Source organism: Rhinopithecus roxellana, chromosome 13 (assembly GCF_007565055.1).
Source record: "Rhinopithecus roxellana isolate Shanxi Qingling chromosome 13, ASM756505v1, whole genome shotgun sequence".
Taxonomy (NCBI): domain Eukaryota; kingdom Metazoa; phylum Chordata; class Mammalia; order Primates; family Cercopithecidae; genus Rhinopithecus; species Rhinopithecus roxellana.
In genome coordinates this window covers 30,810,658-30,831,304 of record NC_044561.1, presented here as the reverse complement: position 1 = coordinate 30,831,304, position 20,647 = coordinate 30,810,658, and the positions used below count along the sequence as shown (strand labels likewise).

At 39.5% G+C, this 20,647-nt stretch overlaps 1 protein-coding gene and 1 long non-coding RNA gene across 8 annotated transcripts in view; one reads left to right on the top strand and one right to left on the bottom strand.

The window, feature by feature from the left end:
• The window catches only part of GRIK1 (glutamate ionotropic receptor kainate type subunit 1), a 413,796-nt gene that overhangs the window by 207,513 nt on the left and 185,636 nt on the right, over nt 1-20,647 (bottom strand). The gene's annotated exons all lie outside the window — the stretch shown is intronic.
• LOC104663643 lies at nt 3,344-19,116 on the top strand. Its single transcript, XR_748160.2, has 5 exons — nt 3,344-3,469; nt 4,003-4,311; nt 13,738-13,917; nt 14,602-14,647; nt 18,692-19,116. It is a non-coding gene; the product is annotated as an uncharacterized LOC104663643 (long non-coding RNA).

The following is a 20,647-nucleotide window of genomic DNA, read 5'->3' as shown; positions in this document are numbered from 1 at the left end:
TTTACAGAAGAGGAAAGTCGGCTTAGAGAAACGTAGTCACTTGTGGTGATGGGCAGTCTTTAGGGTGGCCTCCAATGATCCCCACCTTCTGGTATTCACAGTCTTGTGTAATCCCCTGCCCTTAAAAGTGGGGCTAGTAACTTTCTCCTCAATAGAATACAAAGGTTAAAGGTCACTTCTGTGATTTGATTATACAGACTGTGACATGTACCTTGGTGGCAGATTCTCTCTAATGCTTTCTGAACTTGTACCCTTTGATAAAACAAGATAGCATGTTGGAAAGGCTCATATGGCAAGGGACTGAGGGTGCCCTCTGGCTAACTGCAACCAAGGATCCTCAGTCCAACGACCCTCAAGAGTTGAATACTGTCAATAACTGCATGAGTAAACTCAGAAGTAGATGTCTCTGCTGTTGAAACTGCAGAGACACTACTCTTGTGTATGATTGTAGCTTTGTGAGAGACCTCGAGAAAGAGGGCTCAGTTGAGTTATGCTCAGATTCCTGACTCAGAAACTGTGAGATAATAAATTTGTGTTGTATTAAGCTGCTGCATTTTGGGGTAAAAGCAGGTAACTTTGGGTAACTGGTAGGTAACTTAGCAATAGATTGTTAGCAATAGACAACTAATACACTTGACTTAGATCCCACAGGTAGAAAGAGTACAGGGTTAAAATCCGGGACCTCTGATTCCCTCAATGAATACTTACGTCATGCTTGCTGGCTACTTACCAATTATTATTTTTTTCATTTCAAACTTGTTCTAACTTTAATTCCTGGCATTTAGCCTGAATCTGGTATTTTTTTTGCGTCCTTGATAGCTATGGAACGACTGTGGGTCGTGGACAGTGGATCCATGAAACACAAAATATTGTATGGCAAATTAGCCAATCAAAGCAACATTTTTTTAGCTTTGTATTTCTTAAAATTGAGAAAAGAGAGGCTGGGCGCGGTGGCTCATGCCTGTAAGTAATCCCAGCACTTTGGGAGGCACTTTGGGATCACGAGGTCAGGAGATCGAGACCACCATGGCTAACACAGTGAAACCCCGTCTCTACTAAAAATACAAAAAAAATCAGCCAGGCGTGGTGGCAGGTGCCTGTAGTCCCAGCTACTTGGGAGGCTGAGGCAGGAGAATGGCGTGAATCTGGGAGGCGGAGTTTCCAGTGAGCCGAGATCTGTCCACTGCACTCCAGCCTGGGCGACAGAGTGAGACTCCATCTCAAAAAAAAAAAAAAAAAAAAAAAAAAATTAAAAAAATTAAAAAAGTAAAAAAATAAAATTGAGAAAAGGGAAGAGCTACACATAACACAATGCTTGGAACTATTTTGCACTTCTGCATGCTGACTGCCATGTTAGGTTGCATGGTTAATTTTAACATCTCTCTACATTAGAATGGGGATTGGGTACCAGACATGGGCCCTGACTTGAAACGAATTACTTTAAAAAACATTTGTTAAACACCCTGAAATTTCTGCCTATGTGCCAAGTCCTTGAAACACAAAGCTGGATAAAGCAGTGTAAGGGCAAGAACAAATACAAATAGTGACGTCATTGCATGATGTGATAAGCGATTTAATTACAATTTGAGCAAATTACTGTGGGAATAAAGGATAAACCAATAGTACAGTGGGTAACCTTCCTTCAGTTGTCTCCCTGTTTCTTTCTCTCTCATTTTCTCTGTCTATACACATGTGCACATTGACACATATATTGATATAGTTCTGGCTAATTCAGAAAATCATGAATGTTTACTCAAGCGAATTAAGATTTTACTCAGTGATTTTAATTGTAAAGTGACTATGAGAAAAAGTTCAGGTGAAATGACTTGGCCGATCTGAAGTAGGTTGTTATCAATTTTAATGAATCATTGAGCAACCGGTTTAGAGACGACATTAAAAGAGATGACACGCAAATAAAAACCAGAGAACTGCCAATTGAAGGGAACAAGCAGAAAAGCAATTTAAAGGGTTGTTCTTCTGATGTTCAAAGTAACTTTTGGTGATTTTTACACACAGAGAAAAAGATAATGTTTTTTCCCTACTTCAAGGCACTGCCATACAAAATAATCAAAAAGAAAAAGTATGACTTTCGGGTAGCCATTTTCTATACCTCGATCAGATTAAAGGTCTGATTTTCATCGGTTTACTTACAGTGAATTTGCACTGCTACATGGTATTGTTAGTCTATGTGGGGATACCATAAGGTGTCTCCCAAGAACTTAGGAATAATGAAAATAAAATTGTTCCCTCAGAGCTAAACTACGAGCCAAACAAATCATAAATAAAAGTGGAGAATCACAGTTACCTTAAATAGACAAAAGAACTCCCAGACTGCAAGACTTGACTGTAACCAGCCTGAATGTATTAGAGTACTAAGGAAGAATATAGTCTCAACTGATGTCTGCACAGCCTTGGGAGGATAAGGGAAAAGAAAGTCTCAGAGTAATATGGGCATGCCATTTAAGCATGGTCCTAGCTAGGGAGTAAGAGCAGCCTTTTGAGTAGGATGTGTCTGTCTCTTACACATCAGATTAATCTCCCAAATCCTTGTTGTGTGCTCTTTACATGGTCAGGAAGGAAATCTCCACTTGTGATCTGGCTTCCTGTATGGGTTAAGGTAAGTAAGGCAGATCTTGAGAAGAGGCGACGGAAGAAAGTATCAGTTTGTTGAAGAAAGATAATATCAGTTTGTTGAAGAAAGGATAAAATGCACGGGCTGGGTGGAGTGGCTCATGCCTGTAATCCCAGCACTTTGGGAGGCCGAGGCGGGTGGATCATGAGGTTAGGAGATCGAGACCATCCTGACCAATATGGTGAAACCCCATCTCTACTAAAAATACAAAAATTAGCTAGGTGTGGTGGCACGTGCCTGTAGTTCCGGCTACTCAGGAGGCCGAGGCAGGAGAATCGCTAGAACCTGGGAGGCGGAGGTTGCAGTGAGCAGAGATCACCTCACTGCACTCCAGCCTGGCGTCAGAGCAAAGACTCCATCTCAAAGAAAAAAAAGAATAGAAAGCATGAATAGTGATTGCAGACATAAATTTCAGTAGTCCGCTGAAGAAATATTCCGTGATTTAATGTCAGTCTTTTTAATGTCAATATTTAGAGCAAACTTTTTCTCCCTTAGAATTTTAACATGCTTAATCCCCTTTCATCTTAAACAATAAAATAAAAGAACCATGCCACCTCCACTTTTTCCAACACCCCTTTCCTGAGTTCCAGCTAACACTGTGAAAGCAAGGTATATGTTTCTTAAGTATTCATCTAAGTTCTTGGATTTATTTACGAATTGTTTCCCCCTGGCATTAAGAAGAGTATTGTTTGAATTTTCCAGTGGTATTTCAGTTACACTCTGTTGTTTCAAAAGAAAGTTGTTTGTCCAAGCTTGTCCAAGTCAATTTCAAGAGGCTCAGCCACCAAAAGGTTAATCAAAGAGGAAGCCAAGGTCGTCAGTGAAGCCTCAGAAGAGGTAGGATCACATGGGTGAAGTGGGCACCCATGGGTCCTACCATCCTTGGCATCAGGTAAGTCTCCATTCTGGACCACCTTTGTCTGTCTGAACCATTCCTCTCAGATTTTAGAGTCAGGAAATTTCCTGAGTAGCTTAAGAGAAGATAAGAGCCAAAGTTTCCAAACTGTAGAAATAACCCAAATGCATGACTCTTTTTATTTCCATAAATTTGGCCAGAGACATGACAATTTGGGCAACTCTGTGCAGTATTTTACATTTAATGATTTTTATGACCCAAACTCTGCTAGGCAGAATAGTATAAGCATTTGTAATCCGTACTAAAATAATCCATTGGGTATAAAATCCAAATTTCAACATTGGATGAAGTGGTGTGTTCTGGGCCTACCAAGATAGTTATTACACATATAAGAACTCAAAACACTAAAGCAACTGGTAGAAACAATTGCTCTTCTCCTTGCTGTAAACATGAAAGTGAGAAGCAGCAAAGAACGATCAACACATTAACACCCTTTTCATATTTTTTGTGACAGCTACCTGGAAAGGGCAGGAAAGAAAAATGCAGATAAGAAAATTAAAGCCACAGACTCCTGCGGGACAAACAAGAGCCTTCTGATCCTAATTTGATCTGAAGTTCAGAATGAAGGGGATTTCTGTAGCAGTTTCTTTTGCATAGCAGAGCTCTGACTTTTCCAGCAACAGCGTGTCCCTGGAAGCTACCCAAAGTCCTCTTTGATTGCCTGTGATCAAAGCCACGAAGGCTCTCCTGCAACATCTTAGCTTCAGAAAGCCAGGAAAATCAGAATGCTGAGAGATTAATAATTCCTATACACATTTTTAAGGTGAGTGGTACTTCTAACAGAGCTTCATTATTACTAAAAATGATTTGTTTCTGACTCTCCTGTTGGGGAAAAAGTTAGCCTTAACTTTTCGATGAGCAAGTTGCATGTTATAGTAGATATTGAGCAATATAGTCAGTTGTTTTCCTCAGAATTTATGCAGCTGATCACATAGGGATAGGACTGGATGATAGAAAGCTCACTAGACTGGAAGTCAGGAGACTCAGCTTTGTCACCAATCAGATATAGCATCGTGGGCAGGTCTAATAGCCTTGGCCTCAGCATCTCCATCTGTGAAATGGGCTGAAGGGCTTGAGCTCTCTGTAACCTCTTTGGGATGTGTTAGTTAAGGAGGCTCCCATTGGATTCCACATATCCTTGTTTATAGCCTTGACTGACCCTTCACAAGACTGCCAAATCCCAAGCTGCCTCCTCTTCTGTACCATTTCTGCCACTTTTGGGTCTTTATTAGCAGGAGAGTGCAGACACTTTAATATGAATTCACATGCAGCACTTGACTAAGGGTTATTTCTACCTCTTAAAAGGCGGCAAGCGAAAGCATACAACTTGATATATGGGGGTGGGAAGGATCACATTTTAAAGTCAGAAGAACTGCTTATATATTTCAACTATAAAATTTATTATCTGTGTGAATTTCATTAAATTATTTAACTTCTCTAAGTCTCAGTTTCTTATCTGTATAATAAAACATAGTCTACATGTTGCAGTGAAGTTAAAAAGAGTCTGTTTATGAAAAGCGTAAATTTCTATTTAATATCAAAAATACATAATCTAAGTTGTGAAGTCTTTATTATTTTTACTATTTATTTTTATTTATATATATATTTCATGAATATTACTAGTAGTTGTTATGTAAGAGTATTAGTAGTAGTAGTTGTAGGGATAAGAACCAACAAATTATTTTTTAATGATGGCATTTCATATACAATGAGGAATCCGGGTAGAAGAATTAATTGAGGAGAGGGAAGCCTCTATTTGTGGTAATTAAAATATGTACAACCATACCTAAACTAGTCACCCTATTTTACTTCCTTCTGTCCCTTCCTTCCCTCCCTCCCTCCCTCCTTCCCTTCCTCCCTCCCTCATTCCTTTATTCCTTCCTTTCTTGCTGTGTTGCTTTCTTTCTGAATATGCACCTACTCTACATTTGCAAACTCCAACTCTGGATCCATTCTAAAGGAAAGACAAGCCAACCACAGCATAGAAACATCACCCTGAGCCAGAGCTCTGGGTCAACAGGGATGACAGGAGGCATCTGGTAGGGAGAAAAGATGTGACAATTTTACTTGGAACTGCAAAGATTTGAGACTCAGAATCACGCTGACATTTGGGGACCTAGCAGGGGTGTATAGACAAAATGTGCCACCACATTTGTCTGGAATGACTGATTGCTGAGGCAGATGTTCTTGTAAAGGTAGGACACCAGGAAGTATGGTCCAATCTCTCCTTGATTTTCTGATGAGGGTCAATAGAGAGAGAGAAGGAGAGAGAAGAATGAGAGAAGCAAAATTTGGAGACTGTTGCAGAGTCAGCTCTCTTACAGATTCTCAGAAGAAAAAAGAAAACCTGTGATACCGATACAGCAAATAAGAGGTTTGATATATTATTAGATATCAAATTGATATATCTAATAAGATAGGTTTGATATTTTCACTCACATCTGTGTGAAGAGACCACCAAACAGGCTTTGTGTGAACAATAAAGTTTTTTAATCGCCTGGGTGCAGGCGGGCTGAGTCCGAAAAGAGAGTCAGCAAAGGGAGATGGGGTGAGGCCGTTTTATAAGATTTGAGTGGGTAGTGGAAAATTACAGTCAAAGGGGGTTGTTCTCTGGCGGGCAGGGGTGGAGGTCATAAGGTACTCAGTGGGAGAGCTGTTGAGCCAGGATGAGCCAGGAGAAGGAATTTCACAAGGTAATGTCATCAGTTAAGGCAGGGATCAGCCATTTTCACTTCTTTTGTGATTCTTCCGTTACTTCAGGCCATCTGGATGTTTACGTGCAGGTCACAGGGGATATGATGGCTTAGCTAGGGCTCAGAGGCCTGACAGATATAACATTTGGTTATATTTGATATATCTTATAATAGATATAATATATATAATATATCTTATAATATATATTTGATAAATATATATAATATATAATATATATCTTATAATATATATTTGATATATATTAGATAGGTTTTAAATATGATTAGTTGGCAAGAAAGCTGCCTCACACCACCCCTACTGCAGCCTTTTGCACATTTCTGGTCCTTAGCCTACCTCCATTTCATCTGGTAACAGTAATGGCGGGACTGGACCTTTTTTCCAGATCACCTTCCTTTAGCTGCCTCTTGGTGCCACTTTTCCCCTTCAAGGTTGCTCTTGCTGCTGAAGGTTTACCATGACTTTATCTCGTGGATGGGAATGGGGAGTGAGCGTATGTTATTAAGGAGCCATCTCTTAATGTTACAGTCCTGGGCCCAGGGAGAACTTGCAATTGCATGCTCCATAAGTCCTTCTTTATTCCTTCCATGCACACAGCAGCTCTGCTAATGCCTCTCAGCCTGACACACCCAGTCAATCTGTTACAGGCAAGATGGTTTTTACTACAATGGGAGGGAATCTGCATATGTCCTGGTGGATACTGGTGCATCTGATTTTTACATAGGTTGCAAGTAATTTGACCAGTTTGTTAATGACCTTTAAATGTGCATTTGCATTATGATTGTTCCCATTATTTGCCATTCTAATTCCACTTATGGGGGTTTTCTTTTGAGAAGCTAGCTGTCTTTCCTACCTGCCTGTAACACATTCACAAAGTTAATGAGGACATGTGCGCGTGGCAGTGGGTGTCACCATTTTAATTGCTTCCAAATATGGTTAGCATATGTTGTCTCAGTATAGAAAATCTGAATTAAAATGCTAAGCCTTTTTAGTACTGGCAAGAGATAACAGTCTCTAGAGCTAGGGCTCTTCTGAGAAATTCATGATGTTTCCCTAGGGTTCAAGAAGAAGCTGGTTTTTCTGAAACAACTCTATTATGCTTTTGATGTCCTTGGACTTTTAACGTTTCTGTAGATAGTGATCTGGTAACTTCCATGAGATAAGGTCAGAGCTACAATGGGCTGGGACTTGCTTTCATTAGTATGTGCCTAAGCACTTGGTCCAGGAATGATATCCTTAACACTAGCTTTCCTGTTCAGTCATTTTATCCCTAATTTAACGATTTATAAGAACAAGGAACTTAATTTTGTTGAGGTCCTACAAAAAATTTTGCGTATTCTTTGGTTATATGCTGTAAGCATGAAGGATGTGTGAAATTTCTCGAAAGAGAAAGTCTGTTTCTTCCTTGCAAGAAGCTTACTATTTCTTGGATGAGACCAAATGGCCAGAAAAAGGAGCTTAACAATATTGTACAAAGTAAATTCAAAGAAAAAATATGGCCAAGCACAGTGGCTCACACCTGTAATATCAGCACTTTGAGAGGCTGAGGTGGGAGGATCACTGGAGGCCGGGGGTTTGAGACCAGCCTGAGTAAAATACTGAGACTCATATGTCTACAAAAAAATCTTAAAAAATAAAATATTAGTGAGTGTGGTGGCATGTACCTGTAGTGCCAGCTTCTTGGGAGGCCGAGGCAGGAGGATTGCTTGAGCCCAGGAGTTCAAGGCTACAATGAGCTAGGATCGTGCCACTGCACTCCAACTTTGGGTGACAGAGTGAGACCCTGTCTCCAAAAAAATAAAACGTGTATATGGGTAATGCATCTGTTATTGAACGGTACCAGGAAAGGAGATTTCTTAAATGATTGGAGAAGGTGGGAGTGGAGAACTCTGCTTAGAAATGCCAGACAAGTTCAGATTTTATATGACAGGCTACTCTAGTTCCTATTTGGAGAACCTGCAAAATAATACGCACAGTACCCTATGCTCTTGTCAGATGATAACATGCCAGAGGCAAGAGCTCTTTTTCAGGTGAGAGCATGCATGTGTGTGTGTTTGGAGTTTGCAAGCTGTCTTACTTCATCCATGTTTAGTAGAAAAGAATATTGGCCCATTGCATAATAAAAATTATTAATAGTTAATAGCAATTTTATAAAATACATTGTCTAGTGCAATGTAACAAAGGATATTCTCTTCTTCATGTATAATAAAATATACTTTGATTGAGAAGCAAGCCCTTCGTCTGCATTATACAAATAGATAAGAGGTAATTAATGGGAAGATTTTCTTTTTTCTCTCTAGGAAAATCAATCACGTACTTGGCTTCCTTGGCTGCCTGTCAAGAAAACATCTTAACTCTCCAGGCACTGAAATATCTTAGAGGCAAATTGAATGCTCAAGACCTGAAGCCTGTGACGAAATCAGTACTGGACTCTCCGCAGATGGGACCAGTGTAGCAAAGCCCTCTGGCATAGATGGGCTTTTTATTACTGTTAGCTACCATCAAATTGTTCCCATGAAACCAGAGAAAATTTTACCAACTCCCTTTAGGTCAAGAAAGAGAAATGGGAACAAAAGTAGAAAATAAATCATTCACTCTGTTCTAGAGTATAAAAGCAGATATTGACAGGCTATTTTTAAAAGAGTTACCTTTAAAATCATCCTTTTGCTTTATTAAAGAAAGCAGTCTTTGATTTCATGTACCGGTGTATGAAATATTTTTAGGTAAACAGTACGAAGATCTAAGGGAAAAGTCTGTGTGCCTCAGAAGAGGGAATGGTGTGTGTGATTGGATTATTGGATGTTCTGTGCCCTTCTATAGTTATGTAGATCATATGTACATTGAGCAAAACCTATCTGGATCAGAACATATGGAAATCTCCATGAACCAGTAAGAGGTATTGGGATCCTTTTTCTTAAGGAGAAAAATCCTTCAAAGTTAGGTACCCTTTGCTAGGCAGGCAGACTCGTTACCAAAACTGCAGTATGCAGAGAAGTCTTGGGTGTTTGAAAACTGGCTTTGATAGCATGACAACTCTGTGTGTAAATTAGTCTGCATAGTAAAATATTCTAATTTCTCCTGCATAGTAAAATACCAATCAGCAACAAAGACAGATTACAGCTGGAACAAATGCACTTAGTACACTTGGATTTTTCCATACTAATGAAGTTAAACAGAAAAATAAATAAATACAACAATACGAAAGTCCAAAATAACTCATGTGTGGCTTTGTTATGTACTTGGAGATAGATGCTTACACATATGTGTCATGCCTACAGAGACTGAGGTCCTAGGCAGGAGACAGAGAATACGGAAGGAAAAACTAAACTTCCTATAGAAAATGCATGTAAAACAGGTTTCAGAGCCAAATAATCACGTGTTCAAATCCTGTTGCCTACTATTTAGCTGAGTTACACAGTATTTCAGATTGTGAAACCATAATTTTCTCTCTTACGAAATGGGGAGTAATCCTCACCCTGTGGGATTCTGTGAGGAATAAATGCAAAAGCACACATCTGACACAGAGGACTGTGATTGTCATTTCAATGTATCAGCTTGACTAGGTGACAGTACCCAGTCATTCAATTAAGCACCAACCTGGGTGTTACTGGCAAGGTTGCTGAAATACTGTATAACTCAACTAAATAGTAGGAAACAGGATTTGAACACGTGATTATTTGGCTCTGAAACCTGTTTTATATGCATTTTCTATAGGAAGTTTAGTTTTTCCTTCCGTATTCTTGGTCTCCTGCCTGGGACCTCAGTCTCTGTAGGCATGACACATATGTGTAAGCATCTATCTCCAAGTACATAACAAAGCCACACATGAGTTATTTTGGACTTTCGTATTGTTGTATTTATTTATTTTTCTGTTTAACTTCATTAGTACGGAAAAATCCAAGTGTACTAAGTGCATTTGTTCCAGCTGTAATCTGTCTTTGTTGTTGATTGGTATTTTACTATGCAGGAGAGATTGTTAGCATCTGCAATCTGTTCACTTTCAGTAAAGCAGATTATTTTCCATAATCTGGGTGGGCCTGATCCAACCAGTTGAAAGGATGTAAGGGTAGAACTGAGGTGTACGTGGGGGACAGGGAATTCTCCCCATGGACTGCAGCATCAGCTTCAGCCTGGGAGTCTCCATTCTCTCCTTCTTGATGGCCTGCCCTATAGATTTCAGACTTATCTAGTCTCCACAGTCATGTAAGCCAATTCTTTGTACTCTGTCTATATGTCTAAATCTATCTATCTAGCTACCTAGCTAGCTATTATCTATCTATCTATCTATCTATCTATCTATCTATCTATCTATCTATTTATCCTAGTTATATGTTTCTTTCATGAAATGCTGACTAATACAAGTAAGAATCCTAAAATATTATCTTCCATATAATCCAAATATGAAGGTTCATATTTGAGTACACCAATTCTATATTTCTATCACATTGTAGTGGTGGATAAAAATAAATATTTGTTTTCTGCTCATCTCCTTTAAACTAGAGAAGAAAGAAAGAGTGCCTGGAAGTTCTCGTCTTTTCCTGTTAGTATATTAGTATGGATTCACTGATTTGAAGCATAATCATCCCACACTTAGATAGCCTAGCCTTGAGGAAATCAGGCACAAGGCAGTTTAATTGCCCTGGTTGAGAAGGGAAAGGGAGAGCTTAGGGTAAGAACATCAGCATCAACATCAACATGGGACACCATTTACCATGTGCCAGGCACTGTTCCTAACAGTTAACTAACAGGCATTCACTTATTTCCTGTTCATGGTGACCCTAAGAGGTGAATACCATTATCATTCTCACATTCCAGGTGGGGGATCTGAGGCATGAGGTTTAAATTGCTTGTCCTGCAATGTGGTAAAGTCATAGTGGCCACAGCAAGAACATGGCTCCAGAAAGCAATGTGTCTGTAGAGTGGAAGCTCCTTTGGGTGCCTCTTTACCTGGAGAGACAGGAGGCAGGTGGAAGAATGTAATCCCATAGAGCAAGGAGCATCCACAGGAGCCCTCTGATATGGAATGAGAACTAGAGGAGAAATAAAAAAATAGGGAGAACTAAGGGCAAGGAATATGAAAACAGGACTGTTAGATAAAATGTCAGTTTAGGGACAATGTCTTGGTCTTTCTGGTCTCCAGAATTTAACTCAGTGCCTGGAAAGTAGAATATATCCCAAAAATCTGTCATGAATAAAGTAAAAAGGTTAGGATAACATTTTACTAGGAGCTGGCCTAGATATTAGGGTTATAAGAGAAATGCAAAGCGTATTTTTACTGTCTGTGATTGAGGCCATGGTTATTAAGGTAATCTGGCTTACAAAAACCTCTTAAAGACTAAAAAAAAATTTTTGAGTTCTTTAAGTGGATGCCTCAAGGAACATTTAGGGAAAATTTTATTATGAGCATATGATATTTAAAATAAATGAGACAATTCTACCTTTTAGTTTGCCACTTGAAATACAAACCAGTGGCTGGGCTCAGTGGCTCACACCTGTAATCCCAGCAGTTTGGGAGGCTGAGGTGGGCGGATCACCTGAGGTCAGGAATTTGAGACCAGCCTGGCCAACATGGTGGAACCCCATCTCTACTAAAAAAAAAATACAAAAATCAGCCAGGCGTGGTGGCAGGCACCTGTAATCCCAGCTACTCGGGAGGCTGAGGCAGGAGAATCGCTTGAAGCTGGGAGGCGGAGGTTGCCGTGAGCCAAGATTGCACCATTGCACTCCAGCCTGGGCAACAAGAGTGAGACCCCATCTCAAAATAAAATAAATAAATAAATAAATAAATTTTAAAAAAGAAATACAAATCAGTGACTGAAATGGATATATCCCAACCAGGGACTGTTCCAATATCACATTTAAAAGGGGTTGGTGGTCTCATTTCAATTCCCGTCACATACACTGTTCCAATTGGTAAATCCCTGCAGACAAAGCAGAAACTCAAAAATCACGGTAGAAGGTTTCTTTCAACTTCTCTGATTAACTATTTTGGTAAACAGCATATGTTTTCCTCACATAGTGCTAATGTTATAATGGTCAACCTCCAGATTTAAGTGCATCGATTAACTAAACTACACTACTTCTGTGAATAAAAGATGTTTGTTTTACTAAATTTGCCAATTTAATTAACGAACACAATTTCTTATATATAGAAAATTTGAAACATAAATAGTGATTACTTCTATGACTAATTTTTTTCCTAATAAATTCCTGCTTAAAAGATTGTCGGCATGAGGATAGCATTATTTTTTAAGTTCTTTCTCAAAGAAGCCAGTCAATCAAGAGCTTATTGAGTGTGTACCAGATAATCATTTTTTTCCCTCAGAGGACTTAACTTTAAGCAAGATTTTTCAACTTCTGCATTAGTGATATTTTGGGTTGAATAATTTTATGCTGTGGAAGACAGTCCTATGTTTTTGAATTTTTAGCAACATTCCTGACCTCTACCCATTAATGCCAATACTACCCCTCCCTCAGTTGTAATCTTAAGTGTGTCCAGACATTTCCATATCCCTAATTGGCAGAATTATTCCCAGTTGAGGGAAGCTGCTTTATATTCTTGAAATAGATTGCACTGGATGGTGTAGGCTATCTATGACAAGTGTTTCTCAGATCTTAGCTTCAGATAATAGAAATTTATCTTTTGCTCTAATCAGAGAACAGTGAAGGTCATGAAGGTGGGAAGGAGTAGCATGTTCCACGTTAGAGATCTTCCACCTTTCACCTGCTAGAGTCACATTTCATTGGCCAGAATTTAATCATCCATGCCCACCTAAATGCAAGGAAAGCTGTGAAATATACTCTGATTGCATGCCAAAGAGGGAAAAGAACTAAGATTTGGGAAATAACATCAAGTTTCTGTTACAGGGTGTACTAGTCTGTTCTCACACTGTTAATAAAGACACACTCGAGAATGGGCAATTTATAAAGGAAAGAGGTTTATAGACTCACAGTTCCACATGGATGGGGAGGCCTCACGATCATGGCAGAAGGTGAATGAGGAGCAAAGTCACGTCTTCCATGGTGGCGGGTAAGAGAGCTTGTATAGAGTAGAGGAACTCTCCTTTATAAAACCGTACGATCTTATGAGACTTATTGACTATCATGAGAACAGCATGGGAAAGACCTGCCCCCATGATTCAATTATTTCCATCACGTCCCTCCCACGACACATGGAAATTATGGGAGCTGCAATTCAGGATGAGATTTGGGTGTGCACACAACCAAACCATATCACTGGGATTACAACAAAATAAGGTCAAGTCATGACAAACAGCTTATTTTGATGGTGTTGGAAGGGATTGCCACAAAACATCATTAAACTTATTCACTTCCAGTCAAAGAAGCCTGTATTTGCTTACATAGTCCTAGAACACTGAGCCAAATTATGAAAGGACAATCTCAAAGCCTCTTCTTCGGTCATTAGTGTGCGTTTAGTGAGATAATGCACCCTCTTCTAGTCCAACGTTCTCTTCAGGTTCTTCAAGCCTGTCTCAGAGCTATCAAGGAGGCAGCAAAAGGGATGCCTTTGATCTGCTGTTTCTGGATTCACAAGGAGCTCAGAGAAACAACCAGGACACAGAACAAAACAAAACATGGAGCTCTAATTTAGGGGTTTCAGCTAAGGGAGCCACTCAGCATCAGCACTGGGAAGGAGGTAGGTAAGTCCTGATTCAGTTTCTGGCTTCAGAGGCTCCCCTCTGTGAGATCTTCAGAAATCTTCTTAACTGGAAAACAGCTTCAGTTCCCTTATTTTCTAATGCTATGTTTTCGAGGTTGTTGTTAAGATTAAACGAATGTATATAAAGCAACTGGTGAACAGAGTGCCTGGCACAGCAGTATTTACTTACGTACTTCTTAAGTCTTTGGAATCATAGATTATACTATTGGCAGACTGACAGATGTATAGACATGATCCGAAAGAGAATGGAAAGAAGATGTGGAGAGGGAGAACAGAAGTCAGAAACCAGAACAAAGGAAGACAATAGAGACACTGTAACATTACTAGAGAGTTATAGAATATTGGGTTTAATTTTAGGTAGAATGCATTTCATTAACTCTTTCTGGTTTTTCTTTGATTTGTCCATTATACAAAGCTGACCTCTCTTCCCTCTGCTGTCTACTCTTCTCCTCCCTGGAAGGTAGACAGTGACAGATGCTAAGATTGATTTGTCCTAGGCTATCTCAATAAGGACATTTTCTCTACAGAATTTTCTAATTCCAATGAGCCCCAAACCATAATTTTGAGCAGCTGTTCAAACCTTTTTGTAATGATAATAATAAAGAGTGCTACCATTTATTGGTTGTCCATAAAATAATCTTTATTCTGTGTCTGTTCTAGTTCTTACAGCTTCCTTTATGAGAAAGATTTCTTCTTCTGTTTATAGGTGAGAAATCTGAGACCTAAGAGATTAAGTGATTGGCCTGTGTCCAAGGTCCTGAGATTTGAATCCACTTTTTCTGACTCCAAAGCCTGATCTGTTTCCTCCTAACATGTTGCCTGCCTACTCTAAGCGCATACAGTGTTGGGAATGTATGACACTGTTCTAGAGCCTCATCCTCTTTTCACCTCTGACATCCTCTTGTTTGTGGCCTGGTTGTCAGATTATTTGCGCTGGGAAACCCTCATCGGCGGAGACAAAGTGGCAAGAGAACAAAGGTGGCAATTTCCAGGGGGACCTCATTGCACATCAGACACAAAGTGTGACTCAGGCATGTGCCCCAACATAAAAGCCAAGAAAATGCCAGGCCTTTAAACAAGAAACACTGGATGTTTTCTGCAACTTAAATACAAGTAAGCTTGAGGGGTAGGGAGGGAAATTGTTGTATTTGAAGCTAACAGTGTTTTGAAACTTTCCCATTTCACCATTAATGGTGGCACATAATCAAATTAGCCTTTAAGAGCAATCATCACTCCATGGGTGGCACTGTGGTATGCAAAGATGCCTCAGAGATTTTAATTCTCTCTAACAGCTTTCCACAATAAAACAGCAACCGAATTTGAAAGTCATTGAGAGTAATTCTAGTAGGTCTTGTTCATACACGGCCTTGCAGAGGCGTCTCAAGAGCTAGTGGCTTAGATTGAGTCACTTTACACAGTTAAAGCTGTAGATACAAGCACAGACAGAAAACTGTACCTCTGTACACCTGTAGATGTCTGTCAGTGGTTCACAGTTCATACAACGCCGAGATTCAAATTTCTCTTGGAAGGGCTTTTAGTAATTCAGATGAAAAAAACTTTCCAGACAGATTCCAAGGGATTATGTTTGGGGACTACAAAGGTGGAATTTCCAAAATTTTGTGGGCTTACTTTTCTAGTTTTACAACAACACTTACCTTTCCTGTGTGATACTTGCTGATTACAAGGGCAATACCCTGTCCTCGATAATCTACTGTGGGCTTGCTGTTGATGATAATAAATTTCACCATGAAACCTGTGACTTAACCAAGTTGTCAGAAACTACTAATTTCCCTGATAAGCACTTTGCCAAGCTGGTAAATGCCCCTTGGAGACACAGTGCCCCTGTTGCCTGCACACTTTGGACCCTTTCCATTAGCTTCTGACCCATTGCACTTGCACTCAGCACATACTCTGATGTGAACTTCCAGCTCAGAAACCAGGTTCTTGAACTCATGAGCGCATTCAGCGTCCCTTGCTATCACAACCGGCTTGACAGAAAGACCATAGGCCAAGTGCAGCAGAGTTCCTGCAGCACAATACCCTTGCTCTCTCTGAGGTACTGAAAACAGGCCTGCCATTTAGCCTAAGTGGAAATCTAATTAACATGTTGAAGAAATAGATCAAATATTACTGTATAACTTTCAACAAGAAAACCAGTTCTGAAACGAAAAAAAGCAAATCATGCTATATATTAAGATAAATATTTATTATTTAGAAAAAGTTCTTATATTTCACAAGTATTCAGTGCGTGTGAAATTCAATTGTCTTTTAAATCAGATTCTATTTATGCCTTTACAATTACAGTTAGAATTTTAGAAATGTTTCTTTCTTCTCTCTTTCTTTCTCTTCTTTTCCCTTTCTTCCTTCTTTCCTTTCTTTCTTTCTTTCTCTCTCTTTCTTTCTCTTTCTTTTCTCCTTCCTTCTTTCCTTCCTTCCTTCCTTCCTTCCTTCCTTCCTTCCTTCCTTCCTTCCTTCCTTCCTTCCTTTCCTTTCTTTTTTCTTTCTTTTTCTTTTTTTTTTTTTTCTTTTCTTTCTTTCTTTTTTCGTTTTTTTTCTTTTTCTTTCTTTCTTGCTTTCTTTCTTTTCTCTTTTTTCTTTCTTCTTTTTCCGTCTCTCTCTTCTTCTTTTCTTTTTGAGAGGGGTCTCACTCTGTCACCTGACGGGAGTACAGTGGTCCGATCTCAGCTCACTGCAAGCTCCACCTCTCGTGTTTATGCCTTTCTGCCCCAGCCTCCCCAGTAGCTTTTCTGCTTACGGCACCCGCCACACGCCCAGCTATTTTTTTTTTATTTTAGAGATGGGTTTCACCATGTTAGCCGGTGGTTCAATCTCCTGCTCCTCGTATCCACTCGCCTCAGCCTCCACAAGTGTCTGGGACTACAGGGTGTGAGTCCTGCACCCCACCCCTCTCCTTTTCTTTTTTTAGATAGAATTTCATTCTTAGCCAGGATTCTGGGCCAGAAGTCATTCATTGGCGCAATCTCAGCTCACTGCAACCTCCGCCTACCAGGTTCAATCAATTCTCCTGCCCCAGCCTCCTGTCCCAGCCTCCCAGCTGGAATTACAGGTGCCTGCTACCACACCTGGCTAATTTTTGTATTTTTAGTAGAGATGGGGTTTCACCGTGTCGGCCAGTCTGGTCTCGAACTTCTGATCTCAGGTGAGCCACTTGCCTCCCAAGTGCTGGGATTCTAGGCATGAGCCACAGCTCCCAGGCAAGAAATGTTTCTATTACACAAAATAAAGTAAAGCTATGCAGTACAATATTTTTTCCATATGGCAATGTTTGAAACATGGAGATTTTCAATGTTCACAGTTTCCTTCATGCAATGCTGTATCCTAGTTCAGGGGACATGGTTTCTCTAGTTAACGGATATTCTGTCTTTGGAAATGATAGATCTAAATGTCAGTCTTCATGTCTTTCCAGGAGGGCATCATCATCGTAAGGTGCCATGTGAATAACATTCTGAGATCACCTGAAAGACTAACTTAAAAATCAGATATGCTAAGTTTTAAAACCACAGCATTTTCTCTCATTTTAAAAATGATTACTTTATCATAAAAGAAACACTAGGTTCACTGTTTCATTCTGCAAATTGTGAGGAATTACATTTGAAGGTAAGTAGGCCACTTACAACTTATTCATCCTAGTCTTCAATTATTACAGCTATTTAAGTGATAATTGCTATTCTAATTTCACTAGAATTCCAACTATAATAGGAAAAGAGGTAAATAACTTTTCAGGGGCTCATGCTTGCATTTCTTTGATTATACAAGAGAAAAGAAGACAATATGTGAGTTTCTCTTCACTTACTTTTGGCAACTTCCATCTGTGCATTAAGAATTCTAGAGCTGTAGTACCAGGAGGACAGGACCACCCTGCATTTAAATTGGGAGCCTCCACAAAGTCACCTTTAGACTGCAGAGTCGTGCTTTTCTCATCAAATCAGTCAGCCCTAATTTTCTTTCAGTGTCATTTGTTTTCATTTCAAAATGAATAAATTCCTGTCAACGTGTTCAATGTAGTACTTGAAATGAAATGCTGGATATGTCACACAGACAGCTGAGATTATCTTTCGAAGTTCTAAGATTCTGATTAATGAGAAAACGATGTAACACCAGAGTCTTCTCCCATTCCTCCAGGTTTCTAGCTTGAAATTTCCCTTCTGAAAGTAAGCCAACTTTTCTCCTCCAGCACAGTGCCAGGTTTCTGTCTGCTAAGGGGACTGATATGATTTGGCTCTGTGTCCCCACCTAAATCTCATCTTGAATTGTAATCCCTGTTTGTCGAGGGAGGGATCTGGTGGGAAGTGACTGGATCATGGTGATGGTTTCCCCCATGCTGTTCTTATGATAATGAAGGAGTTTTCACAAGATCTGATGGTTTTATAAGTGTTTGGTAGTTCCTCCTGCATTCATTCTCCTTCCTGCTGCCTTGTGAAGAAGGTGCCTGCTTCCCCTTTGCCTTCTGCCATGATTGTAAGTTTCCTGAGGCTTCCCCAGCCGTACAAAAGTGTGAGTTCATTAAACCTTTTTTATTTATAAATTACCCCATCTCAGGCATTCTTTACGTGAAAACAGACTACTACAGGGACTAAGTGTCATAAGAAGGCATAAAGCTTTCAGAGTATTGCAGCTCTGTCCAACGGTGGTCAAATTATTTGAGGAGTGGGTGGGCTGGGGTTAGTATTAGAGTTTACCTCGTGGTCCTGTCTTTTGACTTTTGTCCTTCCCTTTCTCCTGTCCTCAGAGTCTCAGAGCCAGGAGGGTGGCTGACTCTGATGATAGAACTAGAACCAAATGTGCTCCTGCTGCTCCAGTAGAGTGGTCTTCACGTGATCGAGATTCTAAGCTCTCAAACCAAGGCAAGAATAAGGAAACCGGAACAGGAGGGCACGCCGGGCTCCAGCCTCCCATGACAGTGAAACATTGCCTTAGAATGACTGTTGTTAATACAATTGAGTAAATAGAACACGTAATCTTGTGATTAAGTTATGCACAATTGGATTTAAATTTAGTTTCTGGCAGTTGCTAGGTTTCACTCTGGCATACTCTCTCGGTGTGGAAGCTGCTGATTCAGAAAGAGATGTTTCAAAGCTCATGTGTTTCCTGGACACATCTAAGTACTGAATAAAATGCTGGTTAAATAAACGAATTAATTTTCCAAGAAAGACATCAATTACTTTTAGATTCTTTTGCTTTCTTAAACAGATGTGTACACATTCAGAAACATAATAGGAGGGGGGACAGAATGGGGGAAAATATGGAACTGCTGGGAGCTCAGCCAGAGACTGAAGATGATGCAGACACGTATTGAGAGGACTACATTGGGTGTCTGGAAACTGAAGGAACAAGACACTTGGATTCCTATTTTTTCACAAGTTGGTAGGATGGGGACACAAGAATGGGTGGTGAAAACATTATCTAGAATTAAGTACTACTTTCAGTTTACTACTGCCACAGAAAACACTTTATTTTTCCATGGATGTTCAGAAACCTTTATTTATTTCCTCCCTTAGCAGTATGGATTGTGTAGGACAGCACCATACTAATTTCATACAGCTGCTGGGACTGTCTCTAGGCAGAGCAGTGTGGATTTTGTAGGACAGCACCATACTAATTTCATGCAGCAGCTGGGACTGTCTCTAGGCAGAGTTAATTAGTGTTAGTTAACAGCGTTAGAGTACCCACATCCATAAAAAAGTAATTTCCCTATTGCAAAGTCATCTAAAATTTTGTGTCAACTCAGACTTTCCTATTTCCCCTGAATGTCACTCAAAGGAAACACCACTAACAAAAAGCTAATTAACCTCCATAGAAATAATTTTTAAATCCAAAGTTTGATGTCCAAATTCCCCTAGGCAAGGTCAATAGTGAAGCCACACAATCAATGCTGATGGCTGTGTCTTCATAAACAAATAACCACGTCATAAGATCATAAGATAACTGATTACTAGATACTTACACAGTAGCAGAAATCAGAAAGATACCTGCTCCCCACAAAAGCATCAGAACTAAAAGCATTGTGAACTCCCTTTTGTCAGTTTGGATGCAAAAATTAAATCTATTATAAACGTGAATAAACTTCACTTTATCTTTAACATGCTAGATACTGGAACTTAGAGATATTAAAACAGTGATTTCAGAAAACTTAGGACTTTCAGTCTTCAATTCCCAGACTGTTTATAAAATGCATTCCAAGCCCTTTTAGACATTTTACACATTATTATTGACTTGAAAATATAAATCTAACAGGTTGAAATAAAACATGATTTTCAAATGGAGAAAAAATAGTGAAATGTATTTCCTTTGAAAGATCAAGTCTTCTTTGCATTTCTGCCTCCCTTCTTATAGCTCCTGCCTCTGGCAGAGCCATATGCTCTTAGAAGAACAGAGGAATATGCTAATATAGTACCAAGAAGTCAAAGACCTTTATTTATTTCTAAGTTACTTGAGCACTTTGCACACACCACACTTGAGTGTGCAGGATTTTTGTCCCTCCTACTTTTATTTTATAATAAAATCAAATATGTCTCTTTTTTTCTGCTTGCTTTTATGAGTAGAGATTACACTTTCAAGTAATGAGAAAGGCTCATTTCTTCACTCTGCAATTTCCTTCTAATCTTTTTTATTTTTATTTTTCCACCTTGAGAGGTCTCCTTGCTACCTTATACCCTAATGGATTCCTCAGCGCTCCACAGACATG